Below are 23174 nucleotides of genomic sequence, written 5' to 3'. Positions count from 1 at the left end.
ATTCCTGCCATTTAGTTGTCTTAGTTGTTTGAAGGTTTGATTGTGTGTACCTAACTTGATGTTACTCTCTACTGTCTTGCTTTTTCTTATCCTGTGGTTTGGTGCTGCCTGCCTTTTCATGGTTAAGTTGGGTGTCACTTTCTGTGTGCAAGATCCCTTGCAGAATCTTTTGTAATGGTGGCTTTGTGGTCACATGTTGTTTTAGTTTCTGCTTATCATGGAAGACTTTTATTGCTCCATCTATTTTGAATGATAGCTTTGCTGGGTAGAGTATCCTGGGGTTGAAGTTATTTTCATTCAGTGCCCGGAAGATCTCACCCCACGCTCTTCTTGCTTTTAATGTTTCCCATCTACAGCCATCCTTACAAGAGCCACCCATGTGGCACGTTTAGAAGTTGACTTTGTCCACCCAGAATTTGATCTCCAAACCCCAGAAGTCAGAGCTGGGAGCAGTGGCTTACATCTGTAATCCCAGCTACTCGGAGGTAGCGATTGGGAGGATCCCAGCTCAAGACCAGTCACAGAGACTCCATCTCAACCAGTAAAAAATTGGACACCAATAAAAAGTGGTGGCACCATGCCTGTCATTCCAGCTACTGCAAAAAGTTTAAACAGGGGGATTTTAGACCAGGTGGGCCTGGGCATAAATGTGAGACCCTATCTCAAAAATAGCCAGACCAAAACAAGTATGAAATCCTGGGTTCAAATCCCAGTACTGCCAAAAAGGGCTAGGGGCTTGACTCAGGCAGTAAAGTGCCTATCTGGCAAGCCCCAGGTCTTAAATTCAACTCTAATACCAGTGGGAAAAGAAAGAAAGAAAAAAAAAAAAACCTAGAAGTTAGGATGCAGTGGCAGAGCAGGTCCTGGATACCTGGCACATGGTGGGCCTGCTTGATGACCTCAACCTTTTCCAGAAAGTTCTCAGCACCATCAGCTGGTCCTGGTTGGAGCATTCATGGCAAGCAGGCCCTCCTCATACTCCCACACCAACATGCCATTGGTGGGAAGTCAAAGTCTACTGTGGTCGCCATGCTTAGAACACAGTCCCCTGGGAACCAGTTCTCTGCATCCTCCAGCTCCACAGGGGTAGGGGTGGGCAGGACCACCTTGCTCATAGTTGTTGATTTCAGTGGCCTCTTTCAGGAGGTTTCTACTGTCCTGCTCCATCTTTCTGAGGCCTTCTCCCTGTGGCTATTGCTCCTTGCAGCCCTCAAGTCCTCATCTGTTTCACAGGGTGCTCTCATGAGGTCCAGTACCCAGCGGCAGTCAGTGTGTGGCATAGAACACCTGCCTATCCTTTATGACTGTGTCTGTACCTCCTGGATGGCCTCACACTGCCTTCTGCTTGTCACACGGGTCTCAGTCTTACTGTGCTCAAAGCAGCACTGGTTGGCTCCTTGCTAGGAGTGTGCCTGGCATCCTGGTAGTATGGATTACACAGGAGGCCAGGACTCCCCTGGCCAACACCAGAGGGACTGATGGCCACCAAAAATCAAGGAACAGGAAAGCAGGAGCCAAAGGCGCTGCTTGAGATCCTGTTTTGAACATAAAGACACAATCATTTCAAAAGAAAGTAGTGGGGTAATTCTCTCATATTAATGCTAATCAGAGGAAAAGCTAGAGTGGCTACATCTCAAGGACAAGGAAAGATCATTCAATAATCATAGAAAGGTTAATTAATCAGAAGGAAATAACAATCTTAAATATATATACTCCTAACAACAAAGCTTCAAAATGAATGTCACAAAGGCTGATGGAACTGAGAAACAGATAAACCCTTTTTTTCTTTTTTTGATTTTTTTTTTTTTTTTTGGCATACTGGTGATCAAACTCAGGGCCTCTAGTTGAGGCACACACTCCACCACTTTAGCCACACTCCGTGTCTTTTTGTTCTTGTTTTTTGTTATTGTTGTTTTTAAGGTCTTTAGGTTTTTGGTTTTTTTTCAGGTAGGGTCTTGAGCCTTTGTCCTTGCTGGCATTGGACTGCCATCCTCCTATCTCTGCCTCCTGAGATTACAGGCATAGTCCATCACTCTGGGCTTAGCTAGACATGTTCTTAATTGTAACTGAACATTTCAACAGACCTGTCTGAACATTTAGAGAAAAATGCACACTGAAAGTTTTCCAGCTTGATTTTCCTCACTTTTGCAAAACGTCCTTCCCAACAGTGGAATATACATTCTTCTCATGTGTCCAAAGAACATTTACCAAGATTGACCATGTTGTGGGCTATGAATCATGTCTCAATAAATTTAAAAATACTCAAGTTAACATATGTTCTCTGGCCACAGTGAAGTTAAATTATAAATCAATAATAGTAAGGTCTCTGAAAAATCCTGAGATATTTGGAAATTAAAACACATACTCCATTTAAAAAAAAAAAAGATGAACCAACATCACACAAAATTATGAAATTCTGACTCCCCTTCCATTAAAATCAGGGGTAAACCAGGCACAGGTGGCTCATGCCTGTAATCCTAGTAAGCTGAGATCAGGAGGACCGAGGTTTGAGGCCAGTCTGGGCAAAGCAAGACCCTATCTCAAAAACAACCACAGGAAAAAGGGCTGGAGCCATGACTCAAGTGGTAGAGCACCTGCCTAGCAACCACAAGGCCCTGAGTTCAAGTGCCAGTACCTCCAAAAAAAAAATATCAGGATGCCTGTTATTACCACTATTATTGTTTTAGAAGGCCTATCTAATGCAGTATGGCAAGAAAATTAAATAGGCAATACAAACACTGGAAAAGGGAGACTTCTTTTCCACTGATGTCATCATAAAATTATATGACTTTAATCTGCACTCCCACTAATACGGCAACATCTTCAATAACAACCACGGTGCTATTACTTTTGATTCCTTTGGCGAAAACATTCAGATGAAGTTGCTGTAGGGTTGCTGCTAAACATTGCTTAGCACGTGCTCAGAACATCACCTGCTCTGATTTTTGTTGCTTGATTCCTTATAAATGCATAGTTTAGTAGTTTATTGCATGATTTGCTTTGATAGTGATTGGAGCTGGGAAGTTTCATCTTTCTTGGGAGAGGCAATAGTTTAAATTGCTTGTTGACTATTTCCAACATAGCTTTTCACTATGTATAAAGAAGAAAGCAGTGACTTGGGGGAGATTATTTTGATGTTCATCAAGTTTGTTGATGAGAAATGCTATATCCTGTTCTGTGCCTACCATGCCTCTCCTCCACTTCCTGTCCCAGGGGGAGGTCAACAGAAACCCCTTTAACTATGTTTTAGCCAACATTCTCTCTTGCCTCATCAAAGCTTTTAGAAGCAATTGCTTTCTCAAAAATTATAGAATTGGCAGACTGCCTCTTCCGATTCTTGGAACTAAATACTCCAGAAAGATTTTAAAAAGAAAAAAATGAAAGCCAGACTGACACATTATTTCCTCTGAGCCCTCTGGTCTTCAAAATATCCAGCCCTGCCTCACTTCTGACTTCTTCTGCATTCAGTTGTGTGTTCCTTCCTTTTCTTTGTTGATTATATTCTGTCTTTGCTTCTAATTTAAAAAAAAAACTTTTCAAAGCAAAAATTTAAAAAAAGTTGCTAAGTATATACCAACGTATGCATAGCCAGTATTAAACAGCTGTGACCATTGTGTTTTTTACTTTAGATCTCTTTGAACAGGGAACATTTGTACTCTGCTTGGCTTGCCATGTAAATATGTGTACTCTTGTCTAAAATTCATGCAGATAGTTTTTTTTGTTTGTTTGTTTGTTTTTGGTGATACTGGGGTTTGAACTCAGGGCCTTGCACTTGTTTGGCAGGTGTGCTGACACTTGAGCCATGCCCCCAGTCCTTTTTTCTTTAGTTATTTTTCAAGTAGGATCTCACATTTATGCCCGATCTGGCCTGGACCACCATCCTCTTTATTTACATGTCCAGGGTAGCTGGGATGACAGGCGCACACCATTGCATCCAGCTTTTATAGTTGACACGGGATCTTGTGAACTTTTTGCCTGGGCCAGCCCCAAAACGTGATCTCCCAATCTCTGCTAGGATTACAGGCATGAGCCACCATGCTTGGCAAGACATGTGTATTTTGGTGATCACATCATCCCTATGTGGTAGACATTCTCATTTCCATTGTACAAGGAGAAGTCGAGCATGCAGAAGTTTGCACTGTCACATGTCTGATAACTGGCAGGTTTGAAACTTGAACCCAGATAATTTATATGTGAAAGTTCATGATTTTGACCTCTAAACCATTTACTGCCTTGAACACAGAGGCTATAGGAAAGATTGTCATTTAAAAAGGAATGAAACTGTACAGATGTATATCATGCACCTTCTTCCCACACTGTCCTTCCCACATCCCCCAAAGCAACCACAAACCTGCAAATGTGGGTAGTTCCTCACAATAGCTCCTCTTGTTGCCCCACGTTTGGGTCTCATGGGAAAAAGGTGGAAGGAATCAGATACTCCCTTTTCAGCACAGAATCTATTTGGTCCACATAAGTTCCTCTCTTTTTTTTTTTTTTTTTTTTTTTTTTGGTACTGGGGTTTGAACTCAGGGCCTCTCAGTTGCTAGGCAGGTGCTCTACCACTTGAGCCACACCTTCAGCCCTCCTCTTGTTTTTTTTTTAATTAATTTATGGATCCCCTTTATCCCTGCTTTCCATTCTCAGACCCTCATTTCCCCACCCATCACTTCCATAGTTAACTTCTCTAGTGTGACTTTTGTGTATTTTTTAATTCCCACATTTCTTTTTTTTACTGGCATAAATAAAGCAGTACAGGTTTAATATTTTATAGTTCAAAAGGTCAGAAGTTAAAAATCATTGTCACTGGGCTGAAGTTCCAATGTTGGCAGAGCTCCATCTTTCTGTAGGCTCTTGAGGTGTGGGTCCCCTGATTTTCCTTCCAGCTTCTAGAAGCTCCTGGGTCCTTTGACTTGTGGCCACTTCCACTGTCCTCAAAGCCAGCCATCACCATTACCATATCTCCTCACTGCCTCCCTGTTGTAAGAACCTTATGGTCCTGGGAAATGGATGATTTTACCTTTTTAAAAATTTTTCATTGTCCTAAATTATATGCACAAAGGGCCTTCATTGTGACATTTGCAGACATGCATATAATGTGCTTTGAACAATTCACTTCCTCTTCATACTACTCCCTCCTCTCACTTTCCATATTTCTTTATAAAAGCCATATTGACAATAGTGGTAGTGATGGTGGTGTGCGTGTACCTTAAATGTGTAGAATGGCCACCTCGTGGTGTAGACCTGGTTAGCACAAGGCCTTTCTTACTATTTATACACAACGTGGTTTCATATCAAATCCAGGTTGCCGCAGACAACTCACCATTGCCCAGCAACAGATGTAGTAGTACACATCTGCCACATCTGTCCTAACTGCTTCTGCTTCCTACAGTTACAAACAGATCAACAATCCCCAATGTATACATGTTATATTGTATTGTGGATCCATGGGGGAATTTCCTTGGAATATATGACTGCTGAGTTTTCTTTTTGCCGTGCTGGTGTTTGAACGTTGCATGTGTCAGGCAAGCACTCTACCACTGAGCCACACTCCAGCACTGCCCAATGTAAATGTAAGTAATTTCACTACATGTGCATGCTCAAAGACAGCACAATGAAACCCACCAAAGACTGCTCCAGAAGGGGAAGAAAAGAGGGGAATGGGGATACGATGGAGGGCTGAACTTGTTCACAGCACACTGCACACGTGTGTAGTTATCACAATGGACCCCTCATGTTATTAATGTATTCTAATCCAGAAATGTGGTAAAACTATTAAAAATAACACAGTACATTATCTTACTAGCCAAAGAAATCTGCACCAGCCCAAACTCCCCAGAAATGCGGAAGGGTTCCTATTTTCCCCGCACCTCTACATTTGGTATAATCCAGTCTCTGATTTTCCAAAATTCTGATGTCTAGGCAGGCATAGTGACTCATGCCTGTAATCCTAGCTACTCAGGAGGCAGAGAACAGGAGGATCATGGTTCAAAGCCAGCCTGAGAAAATAGTTCACAAGACCCTATCTCAAAAAAAAAACCTTCACAAAAGAGGGCTGGTGTGGTGGCTTAAGTAATAGAGCTCCTGCTTAGCAAGCCTGAGGCCCTCTGTTCAAACCCCAGTACCACAAAACTCTGATGTCTGTTTTCTCAACACCTTGTAGGTTTTTGAAATTACAATTGTGTTGGCATTTATCTTGGGGTACTTTTCACTCAGGGTTCTCCACTTGGGATTTTCCTTCTCACATCATTTGCCAAGGCTCCCTGGTGATTCTCATTGTTCATTCACAAGTTGCTTCTGTGTTCTACAATTGGTCTCCTTCAGTTTAGATGCATTCTCTCAACTGTGCAGTTTCAAAAAAAAAAGTTGTTACAATGAATGAGCTGGCATGTAAGTTATACCTCTTTAAAAGTAATGAAAATAACAACCAGCCATGGCCAGGGCTGAGAAGGCAGGGGAGCAACAAGACGGTTGAAGTTAGGTGACGGCAATAGCATTCATTTTATGCTTTCTTCTCCTTCTATGTACATTAAAAACTTTTCATTATAAAGTGTTTTAAAGTTGGGGGCTAGCCCTGTTACACCTGAGAGAAGTCTCAGGACCCACCCTGCTTGATTTTAAAATTTACTATACTAATCAAGACTGTGGAAGTAAGTGTGTAACAGGCACCCAGGTCCAGGGAGTGACCCAGAAGTGACCCTTTCGTTAATGCTCAACTGATTTTAGACAAAAGGCATTCAGTGGGAGACTGATGACAGGCCTGAGGGAACAGAACAGGGAATTCAGTGGTAGAAACGTTGATACATGATAACATGAGGCCACAAATCAGTGCTCAATAGATGGGATTGAAAAAATTGGTCCACAGGTAGAAAAACTAAATGGGATTCCTACCTTATCCCAACCTTATTTATAGAGTTGGACCTTAGATGGACTGAAAAATCTAAAGATACATACTTTTAAAAGCCTATATAAAAGTATCTTGTGACTACTTAAGACCCCAAAGTATATAGCATATGCCAAGAAAAATAACTCAATAGTGTGCTAGTCTGCTTTCCATTGGTGTGACAAAATACCTGAGATAATCAACTTAAGAGAAGGAAAGGTTGACATTGGTGCACAGTTACTTGGCCCTGTTGCTTTGGGCCTGTAGTGGTATACATTATGGCAGGTGCATGTGACAGAGAAGGACAGCTGACCTCAAGGCAGGCAAGAAGCAAAGAAAGAGGAGGGACTAGGGTCCCAATACTGCTTTCAATGGCACGTCCCCAGTGACCTAACTTCCTTCCACTAGGCTCCATCCCCTAAAGGTTCTGCCACTTCCCACAAGCACCTCGGGTTAGTTAGGGACCAAGCATCTGACATGTGGGCTTGTAGGGACACTTCCAGACAAGCCACAGCAAATCGTGTGTGTAATGCTGTTACGTTTGCAGGTCCTTGTAATTTTTTCACTGCACCCATCCCAGGGGGTGACTGGAATTCTGTCATGTTTTAATTTGTGTTTTCCTAATTGCTAATTCTATTAAGCATCTTTTTGTGCTCATTAGACATTTGTTGGTGAGATGTCTATGTAAATATTTTGCCTGTTTTTCATGGGGTCTTCTTAATGAGGTATTAGAATTGTTTATATTTTCTAGATACAAGTCCTTTATCAGATATATAAGTTGGATTTAGTTTCTCCCAGACTATGGCTTACAGTGTTTTCTCCTTCTTAATGGCCTATTTTGAGGTTCTAATTTTGATAGAATCCGATGCCTTTTCTTCTTTCACAGAGCATGCTTTGGCATGGACCTTAGGTCCTGTCCCATCTCACCTGTATAGATACAAGGATAATATAGCAAGGGCCTCCATCTGTCTCATATTCTACATCCCATTACATGTTTGGTCAGTCCCCCAGTTCATTGCTTGCACCAACCAACCAGGTTTGCAACTTGGGGATATCTGCACTACTGGTTATCTCCAAGTTTGTAAACTTTTTGCCCAGCTGTCTGCAAACTTCATTCTTCCTGATCTCAGCCTCCTGAGTAGCCAGGATTACAGGCATGAGCCACCACATCCGGTCCTATTAAGTCTGCTTTTAAGATCTGAAGTATGGATTTAAATTTTTTCCATAAAGGTCTAATCTTAAAAATCTGATAATATCTAAATTTTTACAGTGCCATTGATTTGAATGATATCTTATTTTCTATTCTGTTATCAAATAATTTGACCAGGCACACTGGCTCACACCTATGTAATCCCAGCTACTCAGGAGGCAGAGATCAGGAGGATCACGGTTCAAGGCCAAGGCGGGGGAAAAGTTAGCAAGACTCCATCTCAAAAAATGAAGCCAGGTGTGGTGATATATGTCTGTAAACCAAGCTACATGGGAGTTAGAGGTAAAAGGATTGGGGTCTGAGATCAGCCCTAAGCAAAAGTGAAAAGATCCTTTCTGAAAAATAACCTAAAAGCTAAAAGGGCTGGAGGAGTGGCTCAAGTGTAGAGTGTCTGCCTAGCAAGCATGGGGCCTTGAGTTCAAACCACAGTATCACAAAAAAAGAAAACAAAATCTTAAATTAAAAAAATCTAGAAGATGGCAACCAGAACAGAACCATCTGACCTCCATGATCCAGGGACTTTGATAAGAAGCTGGAAACACACTTGACAGAGATAAAGGACCAGGGAGAGTTGATACATCAGCACTCTGAACCCCTAGCTCCTGGGAGTCCTCTCCACCTCACCATATACTAAAAGAACAGCAGGGCTGTATGCTAAGCCCCACCCCATAGGCCCACAGAGCTGCTGCTCCACACACCATGGGATCTCCAATCCTCTGGCCATGCTCCTTTGCCCCACCAGGGTTGTGCTACCCCAAAGTCCCACCCCTCAGAACCACATGATCTCTGTGGGAAGAGCCCTTAAGGCCAGGGATCCACAGACATTTACAATCTCCAACAGGCCATGCCCCCCAATAGCCTACCAAGAACATAGTTACACAGTACCAAATGGAGCAATAGGAAGACAAAAAGGGATGGAAACCATTCTCCCCCCAAAAATAATTTAATGTAGGATTCAGAAGGAAATGAAGAAAATGGATACCCTGTTCCAGACTCCAACAAAACAAAGAAACTACTCCAAAGAACTCAATGAAGCCCAAAAGAACAATCTGAAAGAAGAAATCCTGCAAGTAATCACTGAGAATTTTGTGGAGATGTTACTAGACATAGCCAACAAAACATACAAGAGGCACTGAAGAAATTCCAAGACAACAAAAATAAAGAACATGAGAAGACACAGAAACAAATAAATGAACTCATAGAAGCCATAAATAAACACCAAAGTGAAACAGAGAACACTATAAATAGGTAATGAATTAAAGACAAAAATTGACAATATTAAAGAGGAAGGGACTCATGATATGGAAAACCTCAGAAAAAAGAATGAAACAGAAATACAAAACACAGTAGAAGGCCACTCCAGCAGACTAGAACAAGCAGAAGACAGAATCTCAGAACTTGAAGATGAAATGGAAATTAAAGGGAAAACTGAAGAGCTATTAGTCAAACAACTCAAGACCTATGAAAGAAATATGCAAGAACTCACCTACTCCAACAAAAGACCAAATCTGAGAATCATGGGCACTGAAGAAGAAGAGGTGCAAGCAAAAGGAATTCATAATATATTCAACAAAATAATAACAGAAAATTTCCCAAATCTAGAGAAAACTATGCCCATTCAAGTACAGGGTGCTTCCAAAACACCAAACAGACCTGACCAAAATAGAACTACCCCACAACATATTATCACTAAAACAACAAATACAGAGACTAGAGAAAGAATATTGAAGGCTATAAGAGAGAAAAAACAAATAATATACAAAGGCAAACCCATCAAAATCACAGCAGACTTCTCAACAGAAACATTAAAAGCAAGAAGAGCATGGAATGAGGTCTTCCGGGCACTGAATGAAAATAACTTCAACCCTAGGATACCTTACCCAGAAAAACTATCATTCAAAGTAGACGGAACAATTAAAGTCTTCCATGATAAGCAGAAACTAAAACAATATATGACCACCAAGCCACCACTACAAAAGATTCTCCAAGAATCTTTTTCAGAAAATGAAAGGAGGATTCCAAGATGGTGGCTAGAGGGAGGAAGCAGAAAGCGAGCCTCCTATAGTGAAATCTTGGAGAGACGCCGGAGACACATTTTGCAGGCATAATCACTGAGAAAAGGCATAACTTTGACCCCTCCACACCTCCAGCCGACGCAGAGAATCTCCATTTCACGTTAAACAGAGAAACAAGGAGGGCCCCCAGGCCGCCAGTTGCTGGCGCCAGATGGCTTGGGAAGACGTGGACCAGGTGTGCTTCGCAGTACCGTGGTACTTCCACAGACAAGCCTGGGCCAGAGCAGCATAGCCCCCTGGACAGACTGACCTCCACACGGGGAAAAAAAAGAGAAGCTGAGTAATAAGCAATAAGAGCAATAAAGACACGCTGGAAAGAGGGTGGGGCGCCCTGAGCGCTGAAGATTGGGGGAAGGGAATCCTTCCTGGAACTGTAAATAAACAAGCCGGGCAGGCTGGAGAGCCTCTGGCAGGAGTGGGGGCGGGGTGGACGCCCAGCAACCAGGAACAGGAAAGCTTGTGAGAGTGGTGGAGGGAGGAAAACTCCACAGGAGAGGAGGGAAGACCCACTTCCCACGTGAACTGTAAACAAACATGGCAGCTGGCAGGAGCAGCAGCACCGCCCAGTAATCAGGAGCAGGAAAGCTTGTGAAATCGGAGGTGGGAGGAGAACTGCACAGGAGAGGGGGGAAGACCCACCTCCCACATGAACTGTAAATAAACACACAGGCCTGAGAACACGGGTGCAGTGTCACCTTTCCCAGTGCTTGGAAAGGGGAAAGCTTGTAGCAGAGGCTCACACACAGGAGAAATCTGAGCAAACAAAGCCTGCAGGGCCAGGTGAGTGCTAAGCTCACCTCAGAGATCTGCATAAATAACGCCTCCAGCAACAGCAGGCTGACAGCATCAGGCAGGCAAGCCACAGTTGCAGATACCATTCTCAGGACTGTCTCCAGACTCTTTGTTTTTCTTTGTCTCCCTACCTTTGATGAGAGAACAACTGAATTACACCTGCAAGCTGAAAAACTTACTGAAACTATTGCATTTGAACTTGGGACACTTGGTGGGGTTTTTTTTTGTGCGGGTGTGTGTAGTTTTGTTCTACTTTATGCGTCCCCTTTGATGAGACAACTACAGAACAACATCTGAGGCACCGTCTCCAGGACTGGAGACTGAGACTTCACTGCATTTGAACTAGGAGGTTTTTTGGTTTTTGGGGTTTTTTTTAAATTTTCTATTTTTTCATTTTATTTTAATACATTTTTATAAACAGATTTTTCTTTCATTTACTTATTTTTTATTTTTATTCTTACCTTTTTTTTTTTTTGATTTTCAATCCTCTCTCTGTCTCTCCAATGTCTGTTCAGCTTACTGTCGATCAGTACACTAAAGCTCCCTGGTAATACCTTTGAAATCTTCTTGTCTGATACCTTGTTCTGTTTTCTCCCTCCAGTCTGTGTATTTGTTTTTCCCATTTCTTTAACTTCTTGCTTTCCATCTCAGCTCACTCTTCCATTCTAAATATTACCATTGTTATTATTACAAGCTAGAAAATACTTAATTACACACAGTACAGGGACAGTAACAGCACCAAAGACAATGACGGGAAGACAGAAAAAACAGGGAAACCAATATCCCCACAGCAAAAAATTAGTACAGGAACCAGAGGGGAATGAAGAAAACGGGTACTCAGATCCAGACTCCAACAAAATGAAGATAAACTATGCCAAAGGACCCAATGAAGCCCATAAGAATAATTTAAAAGAAGACATACTACAGGTACTCAATGAGAATTTTATAGAGATGATACTGGATAGGGTCAGCCAAAATGTACAGGAGACACTCAAGAAATTCCAAGACAACAAAAATAGAGAATTTGAAAAAACAAAAGAAGAAATAAAGGAAACCATAGAAGCACTATATAAACACCAAAGTGAAAGAGAGAACACAATGAATAAACAGATAAATGAACTCAGGACAAAAATAGACAACATTAAAGAGGAAAACAGCCAGGATATGGAAAACCTCAGAAAAAAGAATGAAACAGAACTGCAAAACAAAACGGAAGGCCAATCCAGCAGAATAGAACAAACAGAAGACAGAATCTCAGAACTTGAATATGAAATGGTAATTAAAGGAAAAACCGAAGAACTATTAATTAAACAACTCAAGACCTGTGAAAAGAAAATGCAAGAACTCACCGGCTCCATCAAAAGACCAAACTTGAGAATCATGGGCATTGAAGAAGGAGAAGAGGTGCAAGCAAAGGGAATGAGTAATATATTCACAAAATAATAACAGAAAATCCCCCAAATCTAGAGAAAGATATTCCCATACAGATGCAAGAGGCCTCCAGGACACCAAACAGACCAGATCAAAATAGAACTACCCCATGACATATCATCATTAAAACAACAAGTTCAGAAACTAAGGAAAGAATATTGAAGGCTGTAAGAGAGAAAAAACAAGTAACATACAAAGGTAAACCCATCAAAATCACAGCAGACTTCTCAACAGACACATTAAAAGCAAGAAGAGCGTGGGGTGAGATCTTCCGGGCACTGAATGAAAATGACTTCAACCCCAGGATATTCTACCCAGCAAAACTATCATTCAAAATAGATGGAGCAATAAAAGTCTTCCATGATAAGCAGAAACTAAAACAATATGTGACCACAAAGCCACCACTACAAAAGATTCTTCAAGGGATTCTGCACACAGAAAGTAAAACCCAACTTAACCATGAAAAGACAAGCAGCACCAAACCACAGGAAAAGAAAAAGCAAGACAGTAGAGAGTAACATCAAGTTAGGTACACACAATCAAACCTTCAAACAACTAAGACAACTAAATGACAGGAATCACCACATACTATCAGTACTAACACTTAATATTAATGGACTTAATTCACCCATCAAAAGGCACCACTTGATGAAATGGATTAAAAAGGAAGATCCAACAATTTGTTGCTTACAGGAGACCCATCGCACCGACAGAAATAAGCATAGGCTAAGGATGAAAGGCTGGAAGAAGATTTACTAAGCCAATGGTCCCTGAAAACAGGCAGGAGTAGCAATACTTATCTCTGACAAAGTAGACTTTAAACCTACATTGATAAAATGAGATAAAGAAGGACATTCCATACTAACAAAAGGGGAAATAGACCAAAAGGAAATAATAATTATCAACCTGTATGCACCCAATGTCAACGCACCCAATTTCATCAAACATACCCTGAAAGACCTAAAAGCATATATAAACACCAACACAGTGGTTGTGGGAGACTTTAACACCCCATTATCATCAATAGATAGGTCATCCAAACAAAAAATCAATAAAGAAATCCAAGATCTAAAATATGCAATAGATCAAATGGACCTAGTTGATGTCTACAGAACATTTCATCCAACCTCTACACCATATACATTCTTCTCAGCAGCCCATGGAATCTTCTCCAAAAGAGATCATATCCTAGGGCACAAAGCAAGCCTCAGCAAATATAAGAAAATAGAAATTATACCGTGCATACTATCTGATCACAATACAGTAAAATTAGAACTCAACAACAAAAGTAAAGACAAAAAATATGCAAACAGCTGGAAACTAAATAACTCATTACTTAATGAAGAATGGATCATTGATGAAATAAAAGAGGAAATTAAAAAGTTCCTGGAAGTCAATGAAAATGAAAACACAACCTACCAGAACCTATGGGACACAGCTAAGGCAGTCCTGAGAGGAAAGTTTATAGCCATGAGTGCATACATTAAAAAGATTGAAAGATCCCAAATCAATGACCTAATGATACACCTCAAACTCCTAGAAAAACAAGAACAAGCAAATCCCAAAACAAATAGAAGGAGAGAAATAATAAAAATAAGAGCTGAAATCAATGAAATAGAAACCAAAAAACCATACAAAGAATTAATGAAACAAAAAGTTGGTTCTTTGAAAAAATAAACAAGATCGATAGACCCCTGGCAAACCTGACTAAAATGAGGAGAGAAAAAACCCAAATTAGTAGAAACAGGAATGCAAAAGGGGAGATAACAACAAACACCATGGAAGTCCAGGAAATCATCAGAGACTACTTTGAGAACCTATATTCAAATAAATTTGAAAATCTTAAAGAAATGGACAGATTTCTAGATACATATGATCATCCAAAACTGAACCAAGAGGAAATTAATCACCTGACTAGATCTATAACACAAAATGAAATTGAAGCAGCAATCAAGAGTCTCCCCAAAAAGAAAAGTCCAGGATCTGATGGATTCTCTGCTGAATTCTATCAGACCTTTAAAGAAGAACTGATACCAACTCTCCTTAAACTGTTCCATGAAATAGAAAGGGAAGGAAAACTGCCAAACACATTTTATGAAGCCCGTATTACACTTATCCCAAAACCAGGCAAAGACACCTCCAAAAAGGAGAGCTATAGGCCAATCTCCTTAATGAACATTGATGCAAAAATCCTCAACAAAATAATGGCAAACCGAATTCAACAACACATCAAAAAGATTATTCACCACGACCAAGTAGGCTTCATCCCAGGGATGCAGGGGTGGTTCAACATATGAAAATCAATAAACGTAATAAACCACATTAACAGAAGCAAAGACAAAAACCACTTGATTATCTCAATAAATGCAGAAAAAGCCTTTGATATGATCCAACACCATTTCATGATAAAAGCTCTAAGAAAACTAGGAATAGAAGGAAAGTTCCTCAACATTATAAAAGCTATATATGACAAACCTACAGCCAGCATTATACTTAATGGAGAAAAACTGAAACCATTCCCCCTAAAATCAGGAACCAGACAAGGATGCCCACTATCTCCACTCCTATTCAACATTGTACTGGAATTCCTATCCAGAGCAATTAGGCAAGAAGAAGGAAAAAAAGGAATACAAATAGGTAAAGAAACTGTCAAAATATCCCTATTTGCAGATGACATGATCCTATACCTTCAAGACCCAAAAAATTCTACTCAGAAGCTTCTAGACATCATCAATAGCTACAGCAAGATAGCAGGATATAAAATCAACATAGAAAAATCATTAGCATTTCTACACACTAACAATGCGCAAACTGAAAAAGAATGTATGAAAACAATTCCATTTACAATAGCCTCAAAAAAAATCAAATACCTAGGTGTAAACCTAACAAAAGATGTGAAAGACCTCTTCAAGGAAAACAATACACTTCTGAAGAAAGAGATTGAGGAAGACTATAGAAAGTGGAGAGATCTCCCATGCTCATGGATTGGTAGAATCAACATAGTAAAAATGTCGGTACTCCCAAAAGTAATCTACATATTTAATGCAATTCCCATCAAAATTCCAATGACATTCATTAAAGAGATTGATAAATCTACCGTGAAATTTATATGGAAACACAGGAAGCCATGAATAGCCAAAGCAATACTCAGTCAAAAGAACAATGCTGGAGGTATCACAATACCTGACTTCAAACTACATTACAAAGCAGTAGCAATAAAAACAGCATGGTACTGGCACAAAAACAGACATGAAGACCAGTGGAACAGAATAGAGGACCCAGATATGAAGCCACAAAACTATAAGCAACTTGTCTTTGACAAAGGAGCTAAAAATATACGATGGAGAAATAGCAGCCTCTTCAACAAAAACTGCTGGGAAAACTGGTTAGCAGTCTGCAAAAAACTGAAACTAGATCCATGTATATCACCCTATACCAAGATTAACTCAAAATGGATCAAGGATCTTAATATCAGACCCCAAACTCTTAAGTTGATACAAGAAAGAGTAGGAAATACTCTGGAGTTAGTAGGTATAGGTAAGAACTTTCTCAATGAAACCCCAGCAGCACAGCAACTAAGAGATAGCATAGATAAATGGGACCTCATAAAACTAAAAAGCTTCTGTTCATCAAAAGAAATGGTCTCTAAACTGAAGAGAACACCCACAGAGTGGGAGAAAATATTTGCCAACTATACATCAGACAAAGGACTGATAACCAGAATATACAGGGAACTTAAAAAACTAAATTCTCCCAAAACTAATGAACCAATAAAGAAATGGGCACGTGAACTAAACAGAACTTTCTCAAAAGAAGAAATACAAATGGCCAGAAAACACATGAAAAAATGCTCACCATCTCTAGCAATAAAGGAAATGCAAATTAAAACCACGCTAAGATTCCACCTCACCCCTGTTAGAATAGCCATCATCAGCAACACCACCAACAACAGGTGTTGGCGAGGATGCGGGGAAAAAGGAACCCTCTTACACTGTTGGTGGGAATGTAGACTAGTACAACCACTCTGGAAAAAAATTTGGAGGCTACTTAAAAAGCTGGACATCGATCTACCATTTGATCCAGCAATACCACTCTTGGGGATATACCCAAAAGACGGTGACACAGGTTACTCCAGAGGCACCTGCACACCCATGTTTATTGCAGCACTATTCACAATAGCCAAGTTATGGAAACAGCCAAGATGCCCCACCACTGATGAATGGATTAAGAAAATGTGTTATCTATACACAATGGAACTTTATGCAGCCATGAAGAAGAACGAAATGTTCTCATTTGCCGGTAAATGGATGGAATTGGAGAACATCATTCTGAGTGAGGTTAGCCTGGCCCAAAAGACCAAAAATCCTATGTTCTCCCTCATATGTGGACATTAGATCAAGGGCAAACACAACAATGGGATTGGACTTTGAGCACATGATAAAAGCGAGAGCACACAAGGGAGGGGTGAGGATAGGTAAGACACCTAAAAAACTAGCTAGCATTTGTTGCCCTTAACGCAGAGAAACTAAAGCAGATACCTTAAAAGCAACTGAGGCCAATAGGAAAAGGGGACTAGGAACTAGAGAAAAGGTTAGATCAAAAAGAATTAACCTAGAAGGTAACACCCACACACAGGAAATCAATGTGAGTCAATGCCCTGTATAGCTATCCTTATCTCAACCAGCAAAAACCCTTGTTCCTTCCTATTATTGCTTATACTCTCTCTACAACAAAATTAGAAATAAGGGCAAAATAGTTTCTGCTGGGTATTGAGGGGGGGAGAGGGAGGGGGTGGAGTGGGTGGTAAGGGAGGGGGTGAGGGCAGGGGGGAGAAATGACCCAAGCCTTGTATGCACATATGAATAATAAAAGAAAAAAAAAACGGAAAAAAAAAAAAGAAAAACAAATCATTTTCTACATGCAAAAGTGGCAGGAATGGTGCTTTTTCTCCCACCATGTCTGCATTCCTATTCTGAAGGTGGTTGAAAAAGATGCTAATATTTATTCATATATTCTAGGAAAAAAGAAAACGATACTTCTTTTTGAAATAGTTCCAAGGAAACTGATGGTTTTGTGACTAAATTTTGATTACTGTGTGCTAATTTTAAGTAATATAATCTTTCATTTTAATTAGAGGTAATGTTCAAGAAAACACATTTGTTCAAAGACAAAAAAACAGTCAACAATTAGAGGAAAAGGCTTATTGTCACTTGTTTTCTTAAGGTTCTGTTAGAAAGTTGGTAATAAACTTGTCAGTTCTCTGAGGCTGTGGAAAGGATGTTGAATGACTAAAATCAGGAAAATTTATAAAGCTGCTTTTCCTAAATTGTTTGTTACTTTTCATCTATAAGTGGCAGACATTCATATTAAAGCCTAGAACTGAGGGAGGAAAGGGGAAGAGGGTGGGGGAGAGGGGCAGAGGGAAGAAATGACCCAAACAATGTATGCACATGTGAATAAAAGAATAATAAAATTAAATTAAATTTAAAAAAAAATGAAAGGAAACAAAACCATGAAAGGGCAGGCAATACCAAACCACAGGAGAAGAAAAGGCGAGAGAGTGAAGAGTAACATTGATTCAGCTACACATAACCAAACTCTTAATCAACAAAGACAACTACACGACAGGGATCACCATGTACTTATCAGTACTAACACTGAATGTTAATGGACTAAATTCCTCCATCAAAAGACACCAATTGGCAAACTGGGTTAAAAAGGAAGATCCAACAATCTGCTCCCTACAGGAGACCGACCTCATCAACAGAAATAAGCACTGGCTGAGAGTGAAAGGCTGGAAGAAGATTTACCAAGCCAATGGTCCCCGAAAACAGGCAGGGGTAGCAATACGTATCTCAGACAAAGAAGAATTCAAACCTACTTTGATCAAATGTGATAAAGAATGACACTCCTACTAATAAAAGGGGAAATGCACCAAAAGGAAATAACAATTATCAACCTATGTGCACCCAACATCAATGCACCCAATTTATACTCTGAAGGGCCTAAAGACATATATAAACTCCAACACAATGGTAGTGGGAGACTTTAATACCCCCCTATCACCATTAGATAGGTCATCCAAACAAAAAATCAATAAAGAAATCTTAGAACTAAATCACACCATAGATCAAATGGACCTAGTTGATGTCTTCAGAATATGTCATCCAACTTCTGCACAATATACATTCTTCTCAGCAGCCCATGGAACGTTTTCCAAAATTAATCATATCTTAGGGCACAAAGCAGGCCTCAGCAAATATAAGAAAATAGAAATAATCCCATGCATTCTGTCTGACCACAATGCATTAAAACTAGAAATCAACAACAAAAACAGCAGTAAAAAACACACAAACAATTGGAAACTGAACAACACATTACTCAACAATGAATGGATCACTGATGAAATAAAAGAGGAAATTAAAAGGTTCCTGGAAGTTAATGAAAATGAAAACATGACCTACGGGAACCTATGGGACACAGCAAAGGCAGTCCTAAGAGGAAAGTTTATAGCCATGAGTGCATATATTAAAAAGACTGAAAAATCTCAAATCAATGACCTAACAGTACAGCTCAAACTCCTAGAAAAACAAGAACAAACAAATCCCAAAACAAGCAGAAGGAAAGAAATAATTAAGATAAGGACTGAAATCAATGAAATAGAAACAAAAAAAAACATGCAAAGAATCAATGAAACAAAAAATTGGTTCTTTGAAAAATTAAATAAATTGACAGACTCTTGGCAAACCTGACTAAAATGAGGAGAGAAAAAAACAAAATCAGTAAAATCAGAAATTCAAAAGGAGAGATAACAACAAATACCACGGACATAAAGGAAATCATCAGAGACTATTTTGAGACCCTTTACTCTAATAAATTTGAAAATCTCAAAGAAATGGACAGATTTCTAGAAACTTTCAACCACCCAAAACTGAACCAAGAGGCTATTAATCACCTGAATAGATCTATAACACAAAAAGAAATTGAAGCTGCCATCAAGAGCCTCCCAAAAAAGAAAAGTCCAGGACCTGACGGATTCACTGCTGAATTCTATCAGACATTTAAAGAACTAATACCAACTCTCCTTAAACTGTTCCACAAAATAGAAAGGGAAGGAACACTGCCTAACTCATTTCATGAAGCCAATATCACTCTCATTCCAAAGCCAGACAAGACACTTCCAAAAAGGAGAACTACAGGCCAATTTCCCTAATGAATATCGATGCAAAAATCCTCAATAAAAAACCGAATCCAACAACACATCAGAAAGATCATTCACCATGACCAGTCGGCTTCATCCCAGGGATTCAGGGGTGGTTCAACATACACAATTCTATAAATGTAATACAGCACATCAGTAGAAGCAAAGACAAAAACCACTTGATCATCTCAATAGATGCAGAAAAAGCCTTCGACATAATCCAACACCACTTCATGATAAAAGCTCTAAGAAAACTAGGAATAGAAGGAATGTACCTCAACATTGTAAAGGCTGTATATGACAAACCTACAGCCAACATCATACTTAATGGTGAAAAACTGAAACCATTTCCCTTAAAATCAACATAGTAATGGAATTTCTAGCCAGAGCAATTAGGCAAGAAGAAGAAATAAAAGGAATACAAATAGGTAAAGAAACTGTCAAAATATCCTTATTTGCAGATGATATGATCTTATACCTTAAAAACCAAAAAAAAAAAAACTCTACCCAAAATCTCTTAGAAACCATAAACAGCTACAGTAAGGTGGCAGGATACAAAATCAACTTACAAAAATCATTAGCTTTTCTATACACCAATAATGAACAAACTGAGAAGGAATATATGGAAACAATTCCATTCACAGTTGCCTCAAAAAAAATCAAATACCTAGGAATAAATTTAACAAAGGATGTGAATGACCTCTACAAGGAGAATTACAAACTCCTGAAAAAAGATCTAGGAAGACTACAGAAGGTGGAGAGATCTCCCATGCTCATGGATCGGTAAAATCAACATAGTAAAAATGTCTATGCTACCGAAAGCAATCTACATGTTTAATGCAATTTCCATCAAAATCCCAATGACTTTCATCACAGAGATTGAAAAATCTACCCTAAAGTTCATTTGGAAACACAAGAGACTGAGAACAGCCAGGGCAATACTCAGCAAAAAGAGCAACGCTGGAGGTATCACAATACCCAACTTCAAACTGTATTACAAAGCAGTAGCAATAAAAACAGCAAGGTACTGGCACAAAAATAGACATGAAGACCAGTGGAACAGAATAGAGGACCCGGATATGAAGCCACACAACTATGCCCACCTTATTTTTGACAAAGGTGCCAAAAATATACGATGGAGAAAAGACAGCCTCTTCAACAAATGTTGCTGGGAAAAATGGTTACCCATCTGCAAGAAACTGAAACTAGATCCATGTCTATCACCCTGTACTAGTATCACCTCAAAATGGATCAAGGACCTTAATAACAGACCTGAAACTCTGAAGTTACTACAGGAAGGAGCAGGAAACACTCTGGAATAAATAGGTATAGGCAAAGACTTCCTCAATAGAACACCAGCAGCCTAGCAACTAAGAGAAAGGATGAATAAATGGGACTTCATAAAATTAAAAAGCTTCTGCACAACAAAAGAAATGGTCTCTAAATTAAAAAGACCACCCACAGAGTGGGAGAAAATATTTGCCAACTATACATCTGACAAGGGACCAGAATATACAGGGAACTTAAAAAACTAAACTCTCCTAAAATCAATGAACCAATTAAGAAATGGGCAACTAAACTAAACAGAACTTTTTCAAAAGAAGAAATTCAAATGGCCAAAAAACACATGAAAAAATGCTTACCATCTCTGGCCATAAAGGAAATGCAAATCAAAACCACACTAAGATTCCACCTCACCCCTGTTAGAATAGCCATCATCAAAAACACCACCAACAACAAGTGTTGGCAAGGATGTGGGGAAAAAGGAACCCTAATCCACTGCTGGTGGGAATGCAAGCTGGTGTAACCACTCTGGAAAAAAATCTGGAGAGTTCTTAAAAATCTAAACATAGACCTGCCATATGATCCAGCAATCCCATTCCTAGGGATATACCCAAAGGAATGTGACACAGGTTACTCCACAGGCACCTGCACACCCATGTTTATTGCAGCACTGTTCACAATAGCCAAGTTATAGAAACAGCAAGATGCCCCACTACTGACGAATGGATCAAGAAAATGTGGTACTTGTACACAATGGAATTTTACTCAGCCATGAAGAAGAATGAAATCTTATCATTTGCAGGTAAATGGATGGAACTGGAGAACATCATTTTGAGTGAGGTCAGCCAGGCTCAGAAGACCAGAAATCGTATGTTCTCCCTCATATGCGGACATTAGATCTAGGGCAAATGCAGCAATGTGGTTGGACTTGGATCACATGACAAGGGGAGAGCACACACGGGAGATACAGGAATAGGTAGAAAACCCAAAACATGAACGCGTTGGATGTCACCACTCCAGAGGAGCTAATACAGAAACCTTAAAATGACAGGTTATCATGAGCAGGGGTTCAGGAACCCACGCAAAAATCAGTTAGAGTTGAATCAACATGGGTTGTAACACATTTGTACATGAAAGCAATAGTAGGAATCGCTCTGTATAGCTATCCTTAACTCAACTAGCAAAAACGTTCTGTCTTCCTTATTATGCTTATATCTTTTCTTCAACAAAATCAGTGATAAGGGCAGAACGGGACCTTCCTGGAACAAAGCAGGGGAGGAGGAAAGGGTAAGGAGGGGGGCAGGGGAGAGAAATGACCCAAACAATGTATGCACATGTGAATAAATGAACAAAAAAAAATCTAAGCCTCCACCTTTAGGGACTAGGAAAATAGCAACAGATTAAATCCCAAGTAAGCAGAATATAAGAAACAATACAAATTAGAGTAGATATCAATGAAATTGAAAACAGGAAACAATAACGAGAAAGAAAAGATCAATAAAGTTGACAAGCCTTTAACCATGCTAGAGAGAGAGAAAGAGAGAGAGAGAGAGGACACAAGTTACTAACATTAGAAGTGATCCTAGTTACTCAGGAGGCATAGATCAGGAGGATCATGGTTCAAAGTCAGCTCTGGGCAAATAGTTCACAAGATCCTATCTCAAAAAAAAACCAACACAAAAAAGGGCTGTTGGAGTGGTTCAAGGTGAGGGCCCTGAGTTCAAGTCCCAGTGCCACAAAAAAAAAAGATGGATCACAGACATAAATATAAAACACAAACTATAAAACTGGCTGTGCATGGTGGTATACATCTGTAATCCCAGCTACTCAGGAGGCAAAGGCAGGAGAGTCACAAGTTCAAGACCAGCCCAGGAAAATTTAGCAAGACCCTATCTCAAAAACAAAATTTTTTAAACAGGGGGTTGAGGGCTGGGAGCATAGCTCAAGTGTTAGACGTGTTGCCCTGGATTCAATCCCCAGTACTGCAGATAAATAGATAATACAGATGATATAGATACAGACAGATAAACTCCTGAAAGATAACATAAAACAAAATCTAGCTGACCCTGAGTTTAGCAATAACTTTTTAGTTGAGACACTGAAGGCATGGTCCTTGGGAGAACTGGCCAGTAGAACTTTATTAAAAATTAAATTTTTCTGCCCTGCAGACAACCTTGACAAGAGAATGGAAAGAGAAGTCACAGACTGGAAGAAAATATTCACAGAAGACATATCTGATAAAAAGCACAAAGAATTCTTAAAACTCAACAATGAAAGAGATAAAGCAGTCCAGTTCATTAA

This window comes from Castor canadensis, chromosome 2, assembly GCF_047511655.1.
Source record: "Castor canadensis chromosome 2, mCasCan1.hap1v2, whole genome shotgun sequence".
NCBI classification, from domain to species: Eukaryota; Metazoa; Chordata; class Mammalia; order Rodentia; family Castoridae; genus Castor; species Castor canadensis.
This window is presented reverse-complemented; position numbering follows the sequence as displayed.